This window comes from Bombina bombina, chromosome 4 (assembly GCF_027579735.1).
Source record: "Bombina bombina isolate aBomBom1 chromosome 4, aBomBom1.pri, whole genome shotgun sequence".
NCBI lineage: Eukaryota > Metazoa > Chordata > Amphibia > Anura > Bombinatoridae > Bombina > Bombina bombina.
Window position 1 is genome coordinate 397,550,883 of NC_069502.1, and position 22,092 is coordinate 397,572,974.

Sequence of the window (22,092 nt, forward strand, 5' to 3'; positions counted from 1 at the left end):
CATTTTAGATTGTTAAATGTAAATAAAACTGTAATGGGTTTGAACAAACATCACTAACTGACAATGAATAACATGTACAGTGAGCAGAATTTATCATGATTTCTGGCGAACACCTTCACAAGTAGATAACCTGTCCACCTACTTGTGACACTGCATCATGTGGCGCAATTTAGCACTGCGCAAGAGGTTTCTTGTCACGCTGCTCTCATGCCACCAATTGCAAGCCTACTTCACAAAGCCTCAAAAGCGGTCAATGCATTTACTAGTATGTTTCCTAGCAAACTTTAATATACACCATGACCCATGCAAACACAAAACATAACCTTTCTCATTTTACACCTGTCTTCAGTCTAATACTATTACCTCAAAAAGTTGTTTTTTATTAAAATGTGGGCAGTACAGTAATCTCATTGATAAAATGGTTTTTCAGGTTTTCATGCATATATATATATATATATATATAGCTTGGACGATTGTTTTTTTCCAGCAAGACAATGCTCCATGCCACACCGCCAGGTTAATCAAGGTGTGGATGGAGGACCACCAGATCAAGATCCTGTCATGGCCAGCCCAATCTCCAGACCTGAACCCCATTGAAAACCTCTGGAATGTGATCAAGAGAAGCTGAATGGACACAAGCCATCATACTAAGCTGAGCTGCTTAATTTTTTGTGCTAGGAGCGGCATAAAACCACCCAAAATCAATGTGAAAGACTGGTGGAGAGCATGACAAGACGCATGAAAGTTTTGATTGAAAATTATGGTTCTTCCACCACATATTGATTATTGACTTCTTGCTAAGTTTAAATGTTAGTATTGTGTTGTTTAAAAATAAATATGATTTTTTTGTTATTTTGACCAGTTGTCATTTTCTGCAAATAAAAGCTCTAAATGACAATATTTTAATTTGGATTTAGGAGAAATGTTGTCAGTAGTGTATAGAATAAAACAAAAATGTTAATTTTACCCAAACACATATCTATAAATGGTAAAACCATAGAAAGTGATAATTTTGCAATGCTCTCTTAATTTTTCCCTATATATATATATATATATATATATATATATATATATATATATTGACATCCCTTGGACATTAATATCCTTCCTTTTGCAGCTATAACAGCCACTGACCTTCTTTCCACAAGAAAGTGTGTCTGTAGGAATTGGTTCCCATTTATCCAAAAGAACATTTGTGAGGTCAAGAGCCCAGAGGGGTGAAACGCATCAGGGGGTGTAGAGTAGAGTATGGGAGTTTTCTCTTTTTAACCTTTGGCATAAGCACTGTAGGCAGCTTGTCTGCCTGTTTCCTAGGAGTTATGTTATAATACTAGGCTGAATAATATCCGCTAAGGCCACATGACCTATTATAGTGGACACTGTTTAACAAAATGTTAATGTTAATTTGAAACCACTTTTAACGGTTGATATTAACAACTCTATGAGCATTTAGCATTTTACTTAAAACAACTAAAGCGCACTGTTGCTTAAAGTACAATTTGTACGCAATAACATAGATACTATAATCACATATACGTATACTACTGTACAACTATGATTAAGCAAACACAATCGTTACAATAGTTACAATTTTGTTTACCTTAAGCTCTACAAAGTAACTGAAACTTCTAACTAAATGTTGAAATCTATAAAATAGTGTTAGCATTTCTCACTATAGGACTTTTTATTTTGTGCACTAATTATAAGTCACTATTTAAATCCAATAATAAGCAGTTAAATGATACTCTAGTGGAATATTGAACAATATACAAATGGCTTGCACCATATATTGATCTGCATGTGTTGCAGCTTTGACAAAAGCAACACATTGAATATGAACACAGTCGCTACAACAGTTACAACTTGTTAACTATACATTCTACAAATTATTATTCAGAATTAAAGGTCATAACATAGTGCTAATAATAATATGCACTATAGGAAACCAAACTACTTTGAAAACCTTTCATTATTTGAACCTTACAATAAGTGGTGGTAATACATTGAATATTAAATTTCACTACATGTGTTTACACTATATAATTATAATATAATTACACTATAATACCATCCTATCTTTATTGTCTACTTATAATTATATCCATAATTCCCACGAGTTTTTGGCCATTACTTCCTCTATATGCCCATTTATCATTGTTGTACAGTTGTTCTATGTAATCTAATATATGACCTTATTTCAATGCTACCTAGGGGTCTATTTATCAAGCTGCAAACGGCTTCAGGCTCGCCAGAAACACAAGTTATGAAGCAGCAGTCTAAATACCGCTGCTCCATAACCTGTCCGCCTGCTCTGAGGTGGCGGACAGACTTTGCCGAAAATCAACCTGAACCAATACGATCGGGTTGATTGACACCCCCTGCTGGTGGCCGATTGGCTGCAAATCTGCAGGGGGCGGTGTTGCACCAGCAGTTCACAAGAACTGCTGGTGCAATGATAAATGCCTAAAGCGTATGCTGTCGATATTTATCGATGTGCGGCTGACATGGTTCGCTATAGCGGATCATGTCCATCCGACCAATGGTAAATTTACCCCCTAGACTTATATTATAACTGTTATCCAGTATGGAAACTATACTGACCTAGAATACTGGTACAAGTAGGGGAATTTAGGTTCCCTAGTGTTTATATGACTCAACATTACCACTATTAGGAGTATTATCTATTATTACAACCATAACTTTTTATACACTCCTAGAACTTGATAAAAGCTTGGCACACTTTGATGTGAAAATTAAGGCACAATAAGTATTACTTTGTACCACACAATACAAACGTAGTACTTATTTGCCATAACAATTTTAATTTAATTATCCCATTTTTAATACATACCCAAGAAAGGTTACATTTTAAATTCTATTTGTTCTGCTTGATAAGTCTGGGCAGAGAGTGCTGGAATGTATTCCTGATGCATAGCACCACTCCCATATAGATAATTAATTGTATATTACAATAATCCATATACACTAATGGGAGATTGCCTTTGATAGTGAAATTGTTATTTTGTAAAATAGTCAAGAGATAAAGTGTGTCTGTAGGAATTTGTTCCCATTTAACCAAAATAACATTTGTGAGGTTAAGAGCTGTTGTTTGACAAGAAGGTCGGGCTTGTGTTGGGTTTTCAAATTCATCTCAAAGGTGTTCAATGGGTTTGAGGTCACGGCTCTGTGCAGGCCACTTAAATTCCTTGACACCCAACTCATCAAACCTTTTCTACATGGATCTCACTTTGCAAACAGGGGCACCATAAAGCTGGAATAGGAAAGAACCTTCCCCAAACAGCTGTTACAAAGTTGGAAGCATACAGTTGTCTAAAATGTCTTTATATCCTGTACCATTAAGATGATCTTTGACTGTAACTGAGGGGTCTAGCCCAAACCCTGAAAAACAGCACCAGACAATTATAGTAGGCAATATGCATTTCAGTAGGTGTATATATATGTGTGTGTGTGTGTGTGTGTGTGTGTGTGTGTGTGTGTGTGTGTGTGTGTGTTTTAAAAGGTTGCATTGAATTCTCCACTACCATTGTACTTGTGCAATAAGCCAGTGGCATTCAGTTACCCTTCAGTGGTCTTGAGACAATAAAGCCTTTTTGTAACAATAATATCAAGCAACAAAAACAAGTTGCAACTTATTTCAGAACTTGTAAACACCCTCACAGTAGCAAGTTGTGAGATCAGCTCCATTTTAATCTTTAACTTCTCGCTGCAACGAAAGAATTCCAGTGTGAAGGATAATGACAATACAAGAATGTCTTTAAAACCATACTAAATAAAAAATGTGTAAATTTTTTGTGTGAAAAATAAAGGTAGTTACCCTTATTTGTGGTGTTCAGACTGTAATAGTCTTATTAGGGGTGAATTATTATTTTTTTTTCCCACATCTTAGGACTGGTCCTTTTTTATTATTAAAGGTTACCTGTAATACCACCTTTGCAACATATCTGGTTAAATGTCCCTGTGGGATTATCTACATAGGATATACAAAAAAAGGGTTAGAGATAGAATAATAAAACAACATTTTAATATTATGAGGAAAGGTATGAGGGCACCAGTTGCATATTATTTTCTGCTAGCAGGCCAGTGGTTTTCGTTTGCTAGTGGTTTTCGTTTGATGTGGGAGATATCATGTAATGGAGGCACTTAGTACAACTATATAAGTTATTGGTAGGAATAACCACTAAAGAAATGCTAGAAAATATAGGGGAAGGAAGCCTTAAAGGGCCACTAAAGTCAAATGAAAGTTTCATGATTCAGATAAAGCATACAATTAAAAAAAACTTTCCAATATACTTCCTTTATCAAAATGTGCACATTTTTTATATGCACACTTACTACTACTACTGCTTCTACTGAGCATATGCAAATTTGCACAGTATATACATTTTCTGATTGGCTGATGGTCTGTCACATGATACAAGGGGACAGAAAATTTATTGGATTAACTTTGAAATTTGCCAGAAAATATTCTACTGCTCATTTTTAAGTAACTGCTATTGCATTGTCTTTTTGTGGATTTGTCAATTATTACATTTTACTGTATTTGATGGTCTTTTAATTAATTTTTAAAAAAGATTTCATCTTTACTATAAGGCCCCACCTTGGGCACCCTCACAGGTTCTACAGTTCTAGCCCTGTGATTCTGTCCAAAATCAGTAATTTACATAGTACTGATCAAAGATGATTAAGTGCGTTATATATTATCGGAAAAAAAGCATAATATTTCAGTGGAAAACCCTAACAGTGTGAACTGTGTGCCAAGTTGCTGATATTGCATTACTATGCTGCAAAATATTTGTATTTAATTATTATTGTATATTGTATATAGAAACAAAAATAGGTTACAGAAAAGAAACACATTGATTATAAAACAATATCCCTGTCACTCCTTCACCGTTGCAAAGACAATTATATGTATTGGTAGCTCCGTTCCTCTTCTCGTGGAATTAGACAGTTCAACTTTCCGGATTTATGCAATCTGATATTGCATCTTCCTGATGTCATATCGAGGGAATGGATCACGGATTGCAGAATAGTTAAGCCAAAGCAGTGAAATAAGTGTGGTATACTCACAGAGGATGAGTTGAACCAAATGCTTTTATTTAGAAACCAACTCGATGGTGTATTTCATAAAATCCCGCTTTACTGAAACTTTTAAAAGTTTTACAATAAAGATGTCTTAACATAAAATGCTCAACTGGTTTCGGCAAGAGAAATATAAGCCACCAATAAAAAAGCTATACATTTTCTTAAACCTCTGTGTTTTTATACCATAGTTTGACCCCTCCTACTCATTCCAAATAGGTGAAACACCTGTTCTGGGAATGAGTTTACATATTGAGGGTATATATATATATATATATATATATATATATATATATATATATATATATATATATATATATATATAAAATAGAATTAAACTCGTATAATCTTCCTTATGATTCATTATATGTCCTGTATTTTAAACATTTACAATTGATCTTTAGCCATTATATAATTATATTTTATACTTTCTCTATCTGGCAACCTTAACCAATCACTTATATATATTTTAAAATACGCTTAACCATTCATCATTTGTTGCCATAAGTTCTCAATCGAGAAGTCTATAGAGAAAAGTCCACAATCAGGTATGCTCTTACATCAGTGGTCATGTAATCAATTTTGACCAATAAAAAGAGTTGTTTAAACTCCTATGTATATAACATGAATATTGTATATAACCTGTGCTTACTGGGGTTAGTTTCATGCCACAGGTATGCCAGTAACAAAGTATTCTCCCTGAACTTTTTACTGGTAATCAGTTAAAGAGGTCCTGAAAAATTTCCTGTTCTTCTGTGACACCCACAAAAATAGTTTTAAGTTTAAATAAAACAGGGCTACTGTGCAAAACCTTGGCTCTTAGAAGATGAACTATAAGAAAGAGATTTATAACGAAAAAGTATCAGCAATTACTGCTACTGCATCTGCAAAAGTCTGAAATAGTATCACCTATGCCACCACATCACTTTGTACATCTTAACTTTGTGGTGAGATGTAATATAGTTTGTTAAATGTAACCTTTAAACCTGTTAAAGCATATTGCAGTTTGATATAATACTAACATCTTTTGAACATTTAATTGAGACTTGAATTTAATAACAAGAGATTCAAAGCAGTAGCCGACCTACTCAACAGAGGGCACTGGTGCCAAAAAAATTGTTTTGCCTGAAAGATTTGTTTCATATTTTTCAAAACTTTCAGATCAGGCCAAATTTTGTTCATGAAGGCATTCGGTTTTTAATGTTAAAAGAACATACATCTCCTATATGACTAAAATCCAGCACTTATTGCCTGGCCGGCTGTACCTCATATCAGTCATTAGTAATACTATAGCAGAATTGCACAGGGGACAATAGACAAATGAATATTAGGTCTCCTCATGCACCATTACAAACAAAGAAGCGTATTAACCTAACAATATAACTCCTTCCCCCCATTGCTGCACCTTTTTTTGGTACCAAATGGAATGAACGAATCAACTTTGTCAATCAATCACTTGTTTGTTTTTGTTTGTTTCGTCCAATAATGTATTTGATTGTTTGTATATCAAATGACTCAGCAAAATTTGGACGAATTTGCATTCATCTGAAGCCTGAATCAACAATTCTACTGAGTAGTACGAAATAGTAATAATATACATGTTGCTCTGTATAACGATACAACAACAATCACATAAACTGACCACTCTCCTACAGTGACTAACACTTTCAGCATCCCTAGTCTCAAAGTGATATTTTATCTGGCACTTTGTACACATGGGAGCAGTTACTTAATAAGCAACTCTTCATCTGGTCTTTATAGAGGTAGAATAAATTAGTCTGTCTTGCAGCTTATCTCATAACTACCAGTGTTTCTACAATTATTTTGGGAAACACCCTTTATTGCTTTAAGTCATTACTTTAAGTGCTGTATTTTTGTGGGTAAAACATGTCAAACTTAAAACGTGATACAATAATTATAAGGTCCATCAAATCATTGAAGTTTTCAAAGTGTAGAGCACACCTAGGGCTGGATCCACTAAAGTACAAATTAGTTGAATTAACCTATTACCCTATTGTAGGTACATTTTTCATAATTAAATTGTTGAGAGGAAGGATATAGATAGAAATATGAGCAAATTGCAAGTTCACAAGCTTATAGAAACATGGAAATTCAAAAAGAAAACAAACAAGAAGATAATTATTTAAAATTATTTTTTTATTATTTTTTTTTTTACAGGGACATTAAACACTGAGATTTTAATAAAAAGTGTTCAATTATGTGTAGTAAAAATACTTTGCAATACAGTTTGATCATGTATTTTGTCTTCATTCTTTTTGTGTAATTTGATTCTTAAAATTGTGGGCATTCTTATTCTTGTTAGAAATTTAAGGGCAGAATCCAGACTTAACACTTCTTTATTCCACCATCATTGATTGCACTTTCTAGCAAATAATGTATAGCTCTTTAGCATCAGAAGAGAAGACCAGATACATGAAACCTAGATTAAAACATGGTGGTACCCACTAATTTATGGTCAATATTTAAATAACTATCATTTTGCGAAATGCATCTGCTTTAAATATATAATTATATTGAGTAATTATAAGGGCCAGATTACAAGTGGCACGCTAATTTATGCACAAGTGAAAAGGGGTTTATCGCAGGTATTTGCACCCATCAGGTTTACCGCTAGTATTACAAGTTGAAAGTAAACACAAACTCGTGAGCGCAATCACAATTTAAGCTAGAATGATTACAGAATACAGTGTCCTCAGAGCTCTTTTGCAAAACATAAAAGTTTCACAAAATACATCAAAAATACATTAAAAAGTACAGTTACATTCAAAATAACATTATCTAATAAAATGATTTAATAAAAATCTTGAACAAAAAAGCTATAAGGGCTCAAAGAAGTCTCAGGTGTTAGAAAACAGGCAGGCAAAGGGCTTTAATATAGACATACATACATATTCATGCCTAAATATGCATGCGTGTGTGTGTATATATATATTTTTATATGTATGTACAAATATATATATATATATGTATTTATCTATACTTATATATAAGCATCTATATATATATATATATATATATATATATATATATACTGTATATATAGGTATATATATATATATATATATATATATATATATTGTACCACAAAACCATCAGATATATGTAGAAATATGTATTTATGAATAAATAGAACATATTCTGCTATGTGAAGAACATTGGAATGCAAAATATTAGTATTTTCATGTTGGGTTAGCGCAATTGAGAATATGCCATCTGTTTAGCGTGCAAGTAGGGTGTTAAAGGTTTTTTTTCCCCACTTTTCTTGCTCCATTAACTTCTTTGGGGAAATATGGTAATGCGGTCACAATATTCTAACTTATGCTTTTTGCACGCAAATGTTTTACTTTCAACTTGTAATATGAGCGCTACCTGACCCGTGCAAAAAGCTTACTTCTAGCGGAGTTAGCAATTGAGCGGGAGTGATAAATACTGCTCCACTCGTAATCTGGCCCATAATATTTGTTATTCTGCATGTTTCTTTCCTACCACTTGCCATGGGCACCTGCAAGAATTCTTCTAGTGGAACAAAAAATATATATATATAAGTAGAATCCTAGAAAAATATCCAGGTAGCTCTGGGTCCACTAGCGCTCCAGAAAAAAGGGGGATTTCAAACAATGACCCTTAAAATTAATAAGAAAACAGATAATTAATTCTGTAAATGCAGATGGCTGCAGCTAACCTAAGGCGAGGGGATATACTTTTAACAATAAAATTTGCATTTATATTTTACATCATTGGTATTGTTTTCATGTATTTTTATTTTTTATTTTCTATTTAGAAATAATCTTTTCCATTTTACACATTGGATTACAACTGTATGAATAACAATAGCTGTCTAATTTCGGAAAATCTATCTTTCTACTATTTTCATGAATCTAACTATTTATACTATTAATTATATTGAAATCTATATTAGTATTAACTCGAGCTAAGCACTTAGAGTACTTTTCATTGTTTAATCTGCTACACTGAGCGCCCCTTACATTTTACTATTTCTTGGTTCACTATTTTCTCTCTATTAGGATTGAGGTTTTTTTTGGGTATCCCACAATCCTAATAAGTAATTTGGGGCAGCACAGTGTTATATATACTTTTTCTTCTAACAAGGTTTTTTGAGGCAAACACCTATTCTTGCGCCGTTATCACAAACCCGTTTTTTTTCTCATATATATATATATATATATATATATATATATATATATATATATGAAAAAGAATAAAAGGTAAGCGCTGCCTAGCATATAAGTACAAGTGTTGAAAAATACACACAATATGAACAAATCACAATAGATATAGGGCAAAAAGAGCACCTCATATAATTATGACTGAATAATAAATAAAAAATGTTGATTCAGAGAACAGTTCCCAAAAGTAAAAAAAAATTAAAAAAAATATAAAATCAAAATTCATAAACACATAAGTAAAGGCACGTATAAAGTTCATGTAATTCTTGATATTCTTAATTCATCCGATCCCCATATGGGTGTGCACTTACTTGAATTCACCTCAATCTGTATGAGGTAAGTAAAGACGTAATCACTTGTCAATTTCACACTGTCTGGAAAAGCCACTTGTATGGAGTGAGGTGGCCCCTTTAAACCATGCACTGTCCGCAGGTAGAGAAACTTTCAGATCCTCTTATCCTTAGAGTGAGGTAGATTCACGATTTGATGGCATGCAAACATAAATAAAAGGACACTAATAGTGCATTAACCTTTTATTTAATATGACAAACAAAACACCTGTAGATTAAACCTACTCACAAGTAAATCCTCAATTAATGAGGTAAACAAAAAGCACATAAACAAATTAAGGCCGATAGCAGCAGTTGTGAAGCATTCAAACGATAGCAGCAGTAAATCACCTTACGCGTTTCAAAGGCATGTAAGACTTGCGTCTGCCTTCTTCATCAGAGGTGTGTTTTGCTACCAGACTTGAGTGTCTATTTACGGACACCAAGCATGATTACGTCATAGAGGCGGATCTCACAATTGCTATAGAGATCGTGATAACTTTATGTGGATATTAACATGAACAAAGTGACAATAAAAAGCGGCATATTTAAAAAGCATCATAGATCATATTGTTAAAATCAGCTTGCTACCAAAACATAATATATTATTGTAGCTAATAAAATATGTCCATTAACTAAAATACCATTAAAAAGCGTAAAACGGATTTGAAGGTAGTTATTTACAAAAAAATGCTAATGTATCATATGGAGAAAATCTTATCGTAACTGCACTAAAAATACACATAATCGTAGTATCAGTATGAAATAAAGAAACATATTAAAAATCTCTAGCAAGACATAAATAATACATAAAAATTCCTAATGTTAACGGCAAGAATAAAATATATATATATATATATAAACCGTAATAGAACATAACACACATATATAAAAAATGATGTATAATCAACAGAGAAATACAATAAATATATAGAACTGGATGGCATAGTAAAAACTCCAAGTAAACGAGAAAAAATCATTATCAATATATATAAAAAAGATATTTGATAGATGGGGATTCTAAAATATCATATCAAAAGGAAGTAAATCTATACTACAAACACGAATTAAGAGAGAATGAATGATTATATTAGAAACATTCAATCTAAACTTGTAGCATAAAGCTACTCTAATGGTCAGTATTTTTTAGGGAATCGCACAAAAATAAATGCACCAAATTTAAGGCAAAACAAAGATATTACACCTCAGTGGAGAAAACAAAATCCAAAAAAAAGACAAATAGAAAGAAGTATAGAGGATGCAGAGGAGGAAAGCAGATTTGAAACAAACATGAAAAAGCAAAGAATAAATGGAAATTGGGTTCAATAGAAAACAGTGTAAAAATATTTAACCTTTCAAATAAAACTTTCAGTGAAAATGTAATGGAAATCCTGAAAAAGGGACTTTCATTTGCACCTACTAAGGGCCCTAACGCCTTCACTCTGTTCATAGACTTACACAAGTTTGTCCGAAAGCTCACTCTGAGCAGGCACTTTGAAAAATTAAAAAGGAACAACAAAGTTCAATACAGAATAAAGACTCGACCATACTCACAGAAGCGGATATGGAGACAGTTACACTCCTGGCCAATTTAAACAATTCAACTGAGGAGGATGTGATAAGCACAGGAGTACAATATGATGAAAGATTGAAAATAAATAAAAATACAGATTTTAGACCCACATCATCTTTTTACCCGATACACTCTAAGGGTAATTGTATACCTGTGTTTGAAAGTTTGGTCACACAAAACCTGTATGAATATTGCAAAAACTATAAAATTAAGAAAGATAATACAAGTGCAATTGATAAAGCTGAGATAAAAAAAACTAAAAGAGGATATGGACATTGTCATTAGGGAGGCGGATAAGGGTGGGGGAGTTGTAATACAAAATAGGGAGGATTATATCAATGAAGCAAAAAGACTTCTTAATGATACAACCACCTATAGAAAACTCCCCTATAACCCTACTACTATGTTTGTTAAAAAATACAATGATTTACTAGATTCCGCTAAATTTGATGGGGTGCTAAATGAGAATGAATTCAAATTCTTGGGAAATAATGATCCGGAGGTAGCAGTTTTTTACCAGCTCCCAAAAATTCACAAAAGTGAAACAAATCCTCCGGGTAGACCCATTGTTGCAGGAATCAATTCTCTGACATCCTCATTATCTGAGTATGTCGATCATTTTCTGCAGCCTCTTGTACCAAAAATGAGATCCTATATTAAGGATACTCCTGATACTATTAATAAGCTTTCCCAAATAGATTGGAAAGAAGACTATATATGGGTTACAGTCAATGTGACTGCCCTATATACTAATATTCCACACATCTTGGGTATACAATCTATTGAATATTGGCTAAAAAAACTATCTGATCTCCCAGAAAAAAATCAAATGTTTATACTTGAGTCAATTAAATTCATCTTAGAACAAAATTACTTTGTCTTTGATGATGAATACTATAAACAGGTTAGCGGAACGGCTATGGGGACTCAATTTGCCCCTAGCTACGCTAACCTGTATATGGGCTTATGGGAGGAGAAATGTATCTGGAACAATAACCCCTTTAGGGACCATATAGTCACCTGGTCCCGTTTCATAGACGACATTATATTCGTCTGGAAAGGGGGGGTTGATATCCTTAATGAATTTTCGCGTTTCATAAAAACCAATGATGTCAATTTGAAATTCACAGACAAATTTGATAAATTTGAAATTGAGTTTCTTGACTTAGTCCTATTTCATGAAGGAGGGAAAGTTGAAACCAAACTCCATAAAAAGGAAACGGATAGTAATGGTTTTATACATGCTACAAGTAACCATTACCCTAGTTGGATTAAGAATATCCCTTATGGACAATTCCTAAGGGTTAAACGAAATTGTTCTCGCCAAGTAGACTTTGAAAAAGAAGCTGTTCTCCTGAAAAATAAATTTTCAGAAAAGGGCTATGGAGAAAGAAGTATTGAAACAGCCTACAATAAGGTAAGAAACATCAACAATATTGATGTCATAAAAAATATGAATAATAACAACAACAAAAAGAATATTCTGAAAAGGTCTAACAGAGAAACAAAACAAATGAATTTCATTACTACATTCAATGAAGGGTTGATAGGTGTGAAACACATTGTACAAAAACATTGGCATATTCTCCACAAAGATAAGATTTTAAAAGAAGTTCTGGATAAAATCAGAACCTTAAAAATATTTTAGCACCCAGTCAGCTAAAAAGAACCCAATCTAAGAAAACATGGCTTAATGGAAGTGGTGCCAAGGGGGTCTATAAATGCAACAGATTGAACTGTTGTGCGTGTGAACATGCATATAATGGCAATAAACCAACTAAACAGGTCATTTCTACATCTAACGGCAAACGCTGTGACATACAGTCTCTATGTAATTGTAGGACGGAGTACGTCGTGTACTTAATACAATGCAGTTGTGACCTTCAGTATATAGGCCGTACCACACGTCCCTTTAAGAAAAGGATTTACGAGCATGTTACTAATATTAAAGCTGGACTTAAATCCCATAACCTATCAGAACACTATAGGATGGTTCACGACAAAGATCCTAAATGTCTAAGGGGCACCATCCTTGAACTTGTTAAGGTGTCAGAAAGAGGAGGGGATAGGGAACGCCTCCTCAGACAAAGAGAAACATATTGGATACATTTATTCAATACTATGGTTTCATATGGTCTCAATAAGGACATTGACATTGCTGCTTTCCTCTAATGAAATTTAACCTCTTTAACTATCATTCTTGCCTATTCTTTTATAATTTTATGCATTAAAATTCTTTTAAAATTTAAATAATAAAATTAATTTTAGCTTTATGCTACAAGTTTAGATTGAATGTTTCTAATATAATCATTCATTCTCTCTTAATTCATGTTTGTAGTATAGATTTACTTCCTTTTGATATGATATTTTAGAATCCCCATCTATCAAATATCTTTTTCATAGATATTGATAATGATTTTTTCTCGTTTACTTCAAGTTTTTACTATGCCATCCAGTTCTATATATTTATTGTATTTCACTATTGATTAAACATAATTTTTTTATATATGTGTGTTATGTTCTATTACGGTTTATATATATATATATATATTTATATATATTTTTTATTCTTGCCGTTAACATTAGGAATTTTTATGTATTATTTATGTCTTGCTAGAGATTTTTAATATGTTTCTTTATTTCATACTGATACTACGATTATGTGTATTTTTAGTGCAGTTACGATAAGATTTTCTCCATATGATACATTAGCATTTTTTTGTAAATAACTACCTTCAAATCCGTTTTACGCTTTTTAATGGTATTTTAGTTAATGGACATATTTTATTAGCTACAATAATATATTATGTTTTGGTAGCAAGCTGATTTTAATAATATGATCTATGATGTTTTTTAAATATGCCGCTTTTTATTGTCACTTTGTTCATGTTAATATCCACATAAAGTTATCACGATCTCTATAGCAATTGTGAGATCCGCCTCTATGACGTAATCATGCTTGGTGTCCGTAAATAGACACGCAAATCTCGTAGCAAAACATACCTCTGATGAAGAAGGCAGACGCAAGTCTTACATGCCTTTGAAACGCGTAAGGTGATTTACTGCTGCTATCGTTTGAATGCTTCACAACTGCTGCTATCGGCCTTAATTTGTTTATGTGCTTTTTATTTACCTCATTAATTGAGGATTTACTTGTGAGTAGGTTTAATCTACAGGTGTTTTGTTTGTCATATTAAATAAAAGGTTAATGCACTATTAGTGTCCTTTTATTTATGTTTGCATGCCATCAAATCGTGAATCTACCTCACTCTAAGGATAAGAGGATCTGAAAGTTTCTCTACCTGCGGACAGTGCATGGTTTAAAGGGGCAACCTCACTCCATACAAGTGGCTTTTCCAGACAGTGTGAAATTGACAAGTGATTACGTCTTTACTTACCTCATACAGATTGAGGTGAATTCAAGTAAGTGCACACCCATATGGGGATCGGATGAATTAAGAATATCAAGAATTACATGAACTTTATACGTGCCTTTACTTATGTGTTTATGAATTTTGATTTTATATTTTTTTTAATTTTGCTTTACTTTTGGGAACTGTTCTCTGAATCAACATTTTTTATTTATTATTCAGTCATAATTATATGAGGTGCTCTTTTTGCCCTATGTCTATTGTGATTTGTTCATATTGTGTGTATTTTTCAACACTTGTACTTATATGCTAGGCAGCGCTTACCTTTTATTCTTTTTCATATATATATATATATATATATATATATATATATATATATATATCCCACATAACTGTTGAAAGACTGTTACCTGTTACTGGACAGCTGAGAATGGATGAATAGATGTTTAATACCATCAGATATTACTTAATGTTTCTGTTCAGCACTGCAGAAAAGGAACTTTAATATACAGTATATTCTAAAATTGTTGTATATATTTCTGTATATTTCTATATAATGTTACTTATGCTTGGCATTCACATTTTCTACGGCACCATGCCCCATAACCACCCAAACACTGCAGTAACTTATTGAAGTAATTCATTCCCACTGCAATTCCACCTTAAATAAATGAAACACATCACCACCAGAAGCACCCAATACAATACCCCTTAATGAATAATATGCCCTCTGACTGAGCTCTGAAAACCCACTACTAATCTATAATAACGAAACCCTTTGTTGCAAATACTCAAAGCCATATTGTCCCAAATCCTTCCTTGAAAGACAAGTTGCACCAGCAACCTCAAAATGCAAACTCACCAAAGCTCTTTCCCCCTATAAAACCACCTTGCACAAATACACATCTCCCTTTCTAAGGACCTCCTCACGCCAAGTACTTTGTCCACTGCAAAGGACCCCTACCTCAAGACCAAATTTCTCTTTACCTTCCTCCTTTTAAGTCTTGTTAATTATGTTGTCCCTGTTGATGCTATTGCTTCTCATCTTCAGACGCTTGTGGTCAGAGTTCATAGATGTAACATTTATTGCGAACTAGAAGTGACATAATTTTATTTATTTTCACTTCATTTTAATCAAGGTTTTAAGGTCTGAGCTAAATACCCTCCCCCCCATCTAGAGCCAGATTATGAGTCGCACGCTAAGTGTAGTGCGCAAGCGTTATAGGGTATAGCTCTGCTTTTTGCTCGTGATGGAGATATAGCGCGTATTTCAAATTGAAAGTAAATGCATTCGCTTGAGTGAAATTGAATTTAACACGCATTGGGATAGTGCGATTTTAGAGCTCTACTTTACTGTTACGCAAGACAAAAAGATGCACAAAACACATAAAAAATACATTTAACAGTATAGTTACATTCATATTAACACTGTCTGATAAAAAAAATTGCATTAAAATGTTTATAAGAGCTCAAAGATGAGTTATCAGGTGTTAGAAAAAAAGGCCTGGAAAGGGCTTTAACATAGAGATACATACATATACATGTCTAAAGATGTATATCTATCAGGGATGTGCACTCATAGGAGGCAGGGGAGGCAATGCCTACCCTGCCATATGTGGCCAAAGCTTAATTAAATTTTAATTAAAACAAAAAAAAAATAGTCCAAAAAAATATTTCCCCCCATGTAATGCTATGGAGAGGCAGGTACAGGGAAGCTTCTCTCCATTGCAGTACATGGGTCAAAGGAAAGCTGTGCTGCAGCGCCACCTGTGTTCTGTCAATATATTAGCAGCAAAAATTGGGACCAATAGGAGGCACCCCTCTTGATGCCTCCTAGCAAGTGAAGGATATATAGATTAATCAGAAGGAGGCTGCAGTGAGCAGGGTCATGTGACACAACAGGAAGCTGCGGTAACCTAAGAACCGATGACACCATGCAGAAGAGTAAAGTAGTATTCTACATCTCTTGTGATTCACAAATTGTGTTCAGATACAGCTCATTAACAGGGGGACAGTAAGTGAGCATAACCCAATACTGACAGGAAGTCAAAGGGTCAATTCAAATTTAAATCCATAATTTAAAACCCAGAATTTGAAGTTAAAGGGTTACTAAACCCAAACTCTTTCTTTCACGATTCAGATAGAGAATACAAATTTAAACATTACAATTGACTTCTATTATTTATTTTGCTTCTTTTTTTAGATATCCATAGTTGAAGAAAAAGCAATGCACATGGGTGAGCCAATCACACGAGGCTTCTATGTGCAGCAACCAATCAGCATCTTCTGAGCATATCTAGATATGCATTTCAGCAAAGAATATCAAGAGAATAAAACAAATTAGATAATAGTAGTAAATTAGAAAGATGTTTAAAATTGCATTCTCTTTCTAAATCATGAAAGAAAAAATGTGGGTTTCATGTCCCTTTAAGTGTGCAATGTCCACATTATTTAAATTAAAGTTTTTGACATTGAATATTGCTAAGCCTCCCATGTTCATGGTTATTTCATTTAATTAGGTACAAACTCCATATATGTTATGTCTGTTCAGTCAGAGGATGCAGTATCTATTTTTATTTTTCTCTGTGTCTCCATTTATTTAAAAAATGCTGTTAACTTGTAATTCACAAATCATTTTGAAAGCTGTTGCATTGTGTTTTTAATATGTGCTGCTTTTATACAAGTTTATATTAATAAAAAGGAGATAATGAGTCATTTAAAAAATATATGTAATTATTGCAGTTAAATGTTTTTTGGAAACAATGCCACTGTAAAGTAACTGGTTAAACACATAGTCAAAGGGAGACATTTAAAATTAAACTTTCATGATTGAGGTAGAGCATGCTATTTTAATAGACTTTTCTAGTTATTTATATTTTGAGAATTAGCATCAACTGTTACTGGCCCCATGTCAGCAAATCAAATTAGTTTTTGAAATGAACATGGAAGTCATAATAACATTTCCATCATTCAGATAGAAATTGCACACAAAAAAAGAAATAAATAAACTTTCTATTTTACTTTTATTATTATGTACTTCATTCTTTTGGTATCCTTTGGTGTCCTTTGTTGAAGAGCATACCTAAGTGGGATGTGCACGTGCATTTCTTGAAACCATATTGCAGCAGCTGTGTTGGCAGTATTGATAACTTGTCCTTTGTGTAAAACTTGTATGGTAAATTATTTCTATTTTTACAATACAGTAGTGAGTAGAGAAGAGATTGCGTATCATTCTAATTGCTTAGTAACTGGCACTGTGCCACAGAATTGTGTGAGTGTGTATGTGAGCAGAGTGTGTGTGGGTGTCAGTGAGCAGAGTATGTGTGCTTTATTCTCCAGGTAATCAATACATTTCCGATGAGCTAGTGCTTTAGTGCAGTGTTTCTCAACAATGGTCCTCAAGTACCCCCAACAGGCCAGGTTTTCATCATAGCTGAATCAGTGCACAGGTGAAATAATCAGCTGATCCGTAACTCAGTGGTTACTAACTTGCTCTCACCCATCACCTGATTATGTCACCTGTGCACTGGTTCAGCTATCATTTAAACCTGCCCTGTGGGGGGTACTTGCGGCCCTCTGTACATGTGTTTCTCCGGCGTTTCATATCTAGTGCCTCACCAGAATCTGACCTCACTGCATGTCACTGATATCTATATATTTACAGTATATATTTATATATGTGTGTACATTTGTATTTATATATATATTTACGGACATATAAACACATAAATACATATGTACACACATATACACATATATATACGTGCAATGGAGCCCTTTGCAGTCAAGTAGAAGAAAACATAAAAAAATATATTAATGGAATATTCATATTTAATAAAGTTTTTAACTGTGTATGTACTGTAAATATTTAACATCCCAATGTTTTTCACATAGGGAATATGTTCTATGTATTTTTAAACAGATTAAGAATAAATAGAAGAACATTGAAATATTCATATTTTGTGTTGGGTTTGGCACACTTGAATAAACGCAATTGGGTTACGGCACGAGTATGTGTGTTAGGTTTTTTTCCAGCTTTTGTGCTCCATTTAAGTCTTTTGGAGAATACATTAATGAGTTGTGCTAAACTTTTTACTTTCAACTCATAATATGAGAGCAACCCGACGCGTGCAAAAAGCCTCTGTCTAACAAAGTTAACACACTAGCAGGAGCGCAAAATAGTGCTACACTCGTAATCTAGCCCGTAGTTGGTTAATTCAATTTATTTTTTTAAAGAATAGACCCCAGTTGTAAGTTGGCCTAGAAGGATGATTGAGGAAACATAAATAAATATATAAAAAGCTTCATGAATAAATAATATTTTGATATAGGAACTATCTATAATTTCTGTACTAGGGCTGCAAAATCGATTTACTTTTATTTTAGTGTGATCGTTGGAATGTTGTAGTGTTTTTTTTAGACATTGAATTTAAATGTATTTTATTGCTAAAATACATAAATTGGCAGAAATTGTCAAATGAAAGTGCAATTATTTCCATTTCTGTGGTGCCTTGTACAAAATGACTATCGCTCATGATTCTCTCGCAGCATATACTTTCCATCCATTTGATAATAGGAACACTTGTGCACATACACTTAAAACGACACTTTGCAACTATGTTGCTTTGAACCTTTAATTCCTCCTGTTATTAGGTCTATGTTGCTATTTATGCTAGCAATATGTATATGCATGTCAAAACAATATATCAACTTTGCTGATTGGCCGCATCTAGATTCTGTTGCTAATGGCAACCGAACAATTGCTTTAAATCCACATGAATTGCTTCTTGTTTTTTATCCACTCAGAAAACATTTTCTGCAAGGTAAAAGCAATATTTTATGTGACATTATGAACCATTTAAGGACACCAGTACTGGCATGCTTTGCATCACAGAAAACAAGTAGTACCACAAGGGGTAAATTATAACCTTCTGCAAATAGGAAACAAATGATGATTTAAAGTTAAAGCATTATTATGCACTGGTTATGTTGTCTTGTTACATATGGACAGCCTTTTTAGACTGTACATGAGCTATGCCAATATACTATTGCCTAATAATCATATTTTATTTGCATGTAGTGCTAACATAGCACTAAAAATAATTACAATCATTTTTACCTGTGCTTCTCTAAGGAATGAAATGGTTCAGTAAAGAATTCTTACTCTGCTATGATCTCAGTGCATACTGTATAATAGGTATTTTTCTTTATTTTTATATTTAGGTACGATTTCTTATTAGGCAACAAAGACAGCTCCTTATGGGCACATTCTTTCAGGGAGATAACAAAGCTTTGCCTTACATTCCATACCATCTTAAGTTATATTGATTGTACACTTGGCTGCTTAGTACAAGAAATATAAATCTATATACTGTAGAGGACTGTATCGCCTATTTCTTTCATGTAATTGGCAAGAGTCCATGAGCTAGTGACGTATGGGATATACAATCCTACCAGGAGGGGCAAAGTTTCCCAAACCTCAAAATGCCTATAAATACACCCCTCACCAAACCCACAAATCAGTTTTACAAACTTTGCCTACTATGGAGGTGGTGAAGTAAGTTTGTGCTAAGATTTCTACGTTGCTATGCGCTTCTCAGCATTGTTGAAGCCCGATTCCTCTCAGAGTACAGCAAATGTCAGAGGGACGTGAAGGGAGTATCACTTATTGAATACGATCATTTCCCTAATGGGGGTCTATTTCATAGGTTCTCTGTTATCGGTCGTAGAGATTCATCTCCTACCTCCCTTTTCAGATCGACGATATACTCTCAATTTACTATTATCTCTACTGATAACTGTTTTAGTACTGGTTTGGCTATCTGCTATATGTGGATGGGTGTCTTTAGGTAAGTATGTTTTTTATTACTTAAGACACCTCAGCTATGGTTTGGCACTTTATGCATTTATATAAAGTTCTAAATATATGTATTGTACTTATATTTGCCATGAGTCAGGTTCATGTATTTCCTTCTGTAGACTTTCAGTTTCATATTTGGGGAATATAAACATTTTTTTAAGAATTTTTTTCTTACCTGGGGTTTTGTCTTTTTTTTTTCAATTGACTACTTCTTGCAAATTGCGGGCGGTATTAGCCCCGCGGGTGCGTCTAATGCTAAACTTTATTGCGTCATTCTTGGCATGAAAATATTTTTGCGTGAAAAAATACGTTTATGACGCAATTTAGTCAGTTCCGGCGTCATACTTGATGCCGAGACCTTTCACACGGTTGCATAATTAGTGACGCGAGTGTGTCATTTCCGGTTATTTTTGGCGCCAAAAAAGTTTAAGTTACGTTGTGCGTCATACTTGGCGCCAAACTTTTTCATTATTTCAATACCCCATTGATGTTTGCCTCTTTCCTTTTTTTCTATCAGAGGGCTATGCTATTTGCATTTTTTCCCATTCCTGAAACTGTCATATAAGGAAACAGATAATTTTGCTTTATATGTTGTTTTTTTCTCTTACATTTTGCAAGATATCTCAATCTGATCCTGCCTCAGAAGTTTCTGCTGGAACATTGTTGCCTGACATCGGTTCTACCAAAGCTAAGTGCATTTGCTGTAAAATTGTAGAAATTATTTCGCCGAATGTCATTTGTAATAGATGTCATGATAAACTTTTACATGCAGATAGTGTTTCTATCAGTAATAGTACATTGCCAGTTGCAGTTCCTTCAACTTCTAATGTGCATGATATACCTGTAAATTTTAAAGAGTTTGTTTCTGATTCTATCCTGAAGGCTTTGTCTGCATTTCCACCTTCTAATAAACGTAAAAGGTCTTTTAAAACTTCTCATTTAGATGATGAAATTTCAAATGAACAACAACATAATAATTTATCCTCTTCTGATGAGGATCTATCTGATACAGAAGATCCTTCCTCAGACATTGATACTGACAAATCTACTTATTTATTTAAAATAGAGTATATGCGTTCTTTATTAAAAGAAATGTTAATTACTTTGGATATTGAGGTAACCAGTCCTCTTGACGTTCAGTCTAATAAACATTTAAATGCTGTTTTTAAACCTCCTGTGGTTTCTCCAGGGGTTTTTCCTATTCCTGAGGCTATTTCTGGTATGATTTCTAAGGAATGGAATAAGCCAGGTACTTCTTTTATTCCTTCTTCAAGGTTTAAAAAATTGTATCCTTTACCAGCAAAATCTATAGAGTTTTGGGAAAAAATCCCCAAAGTTGATGGGGCTATTTCTACTCTTGCTAAACGTACCACTATTCCTATGGAAGATATTACTTCCTTTAAGGATCCTTTAGATAGGAAGCTTGAATCTTATCTAAGGAAGGCCTATTTATATTCAGGTCATCTTCTCAGACCTGCAATTTCTTTGGCTGATGTTGCGGCTGCATCAACTTTCTGGTTGGAAAATTTAGCGCAACAGGAATTGGATTCTGACTTATCTAGCATTGTTCGCTTACTGCAATATGCTAATCATTTTATTTGTGATGCTATTTTTGATATTATCAAAATTGATGTAGAATCCATGTCTT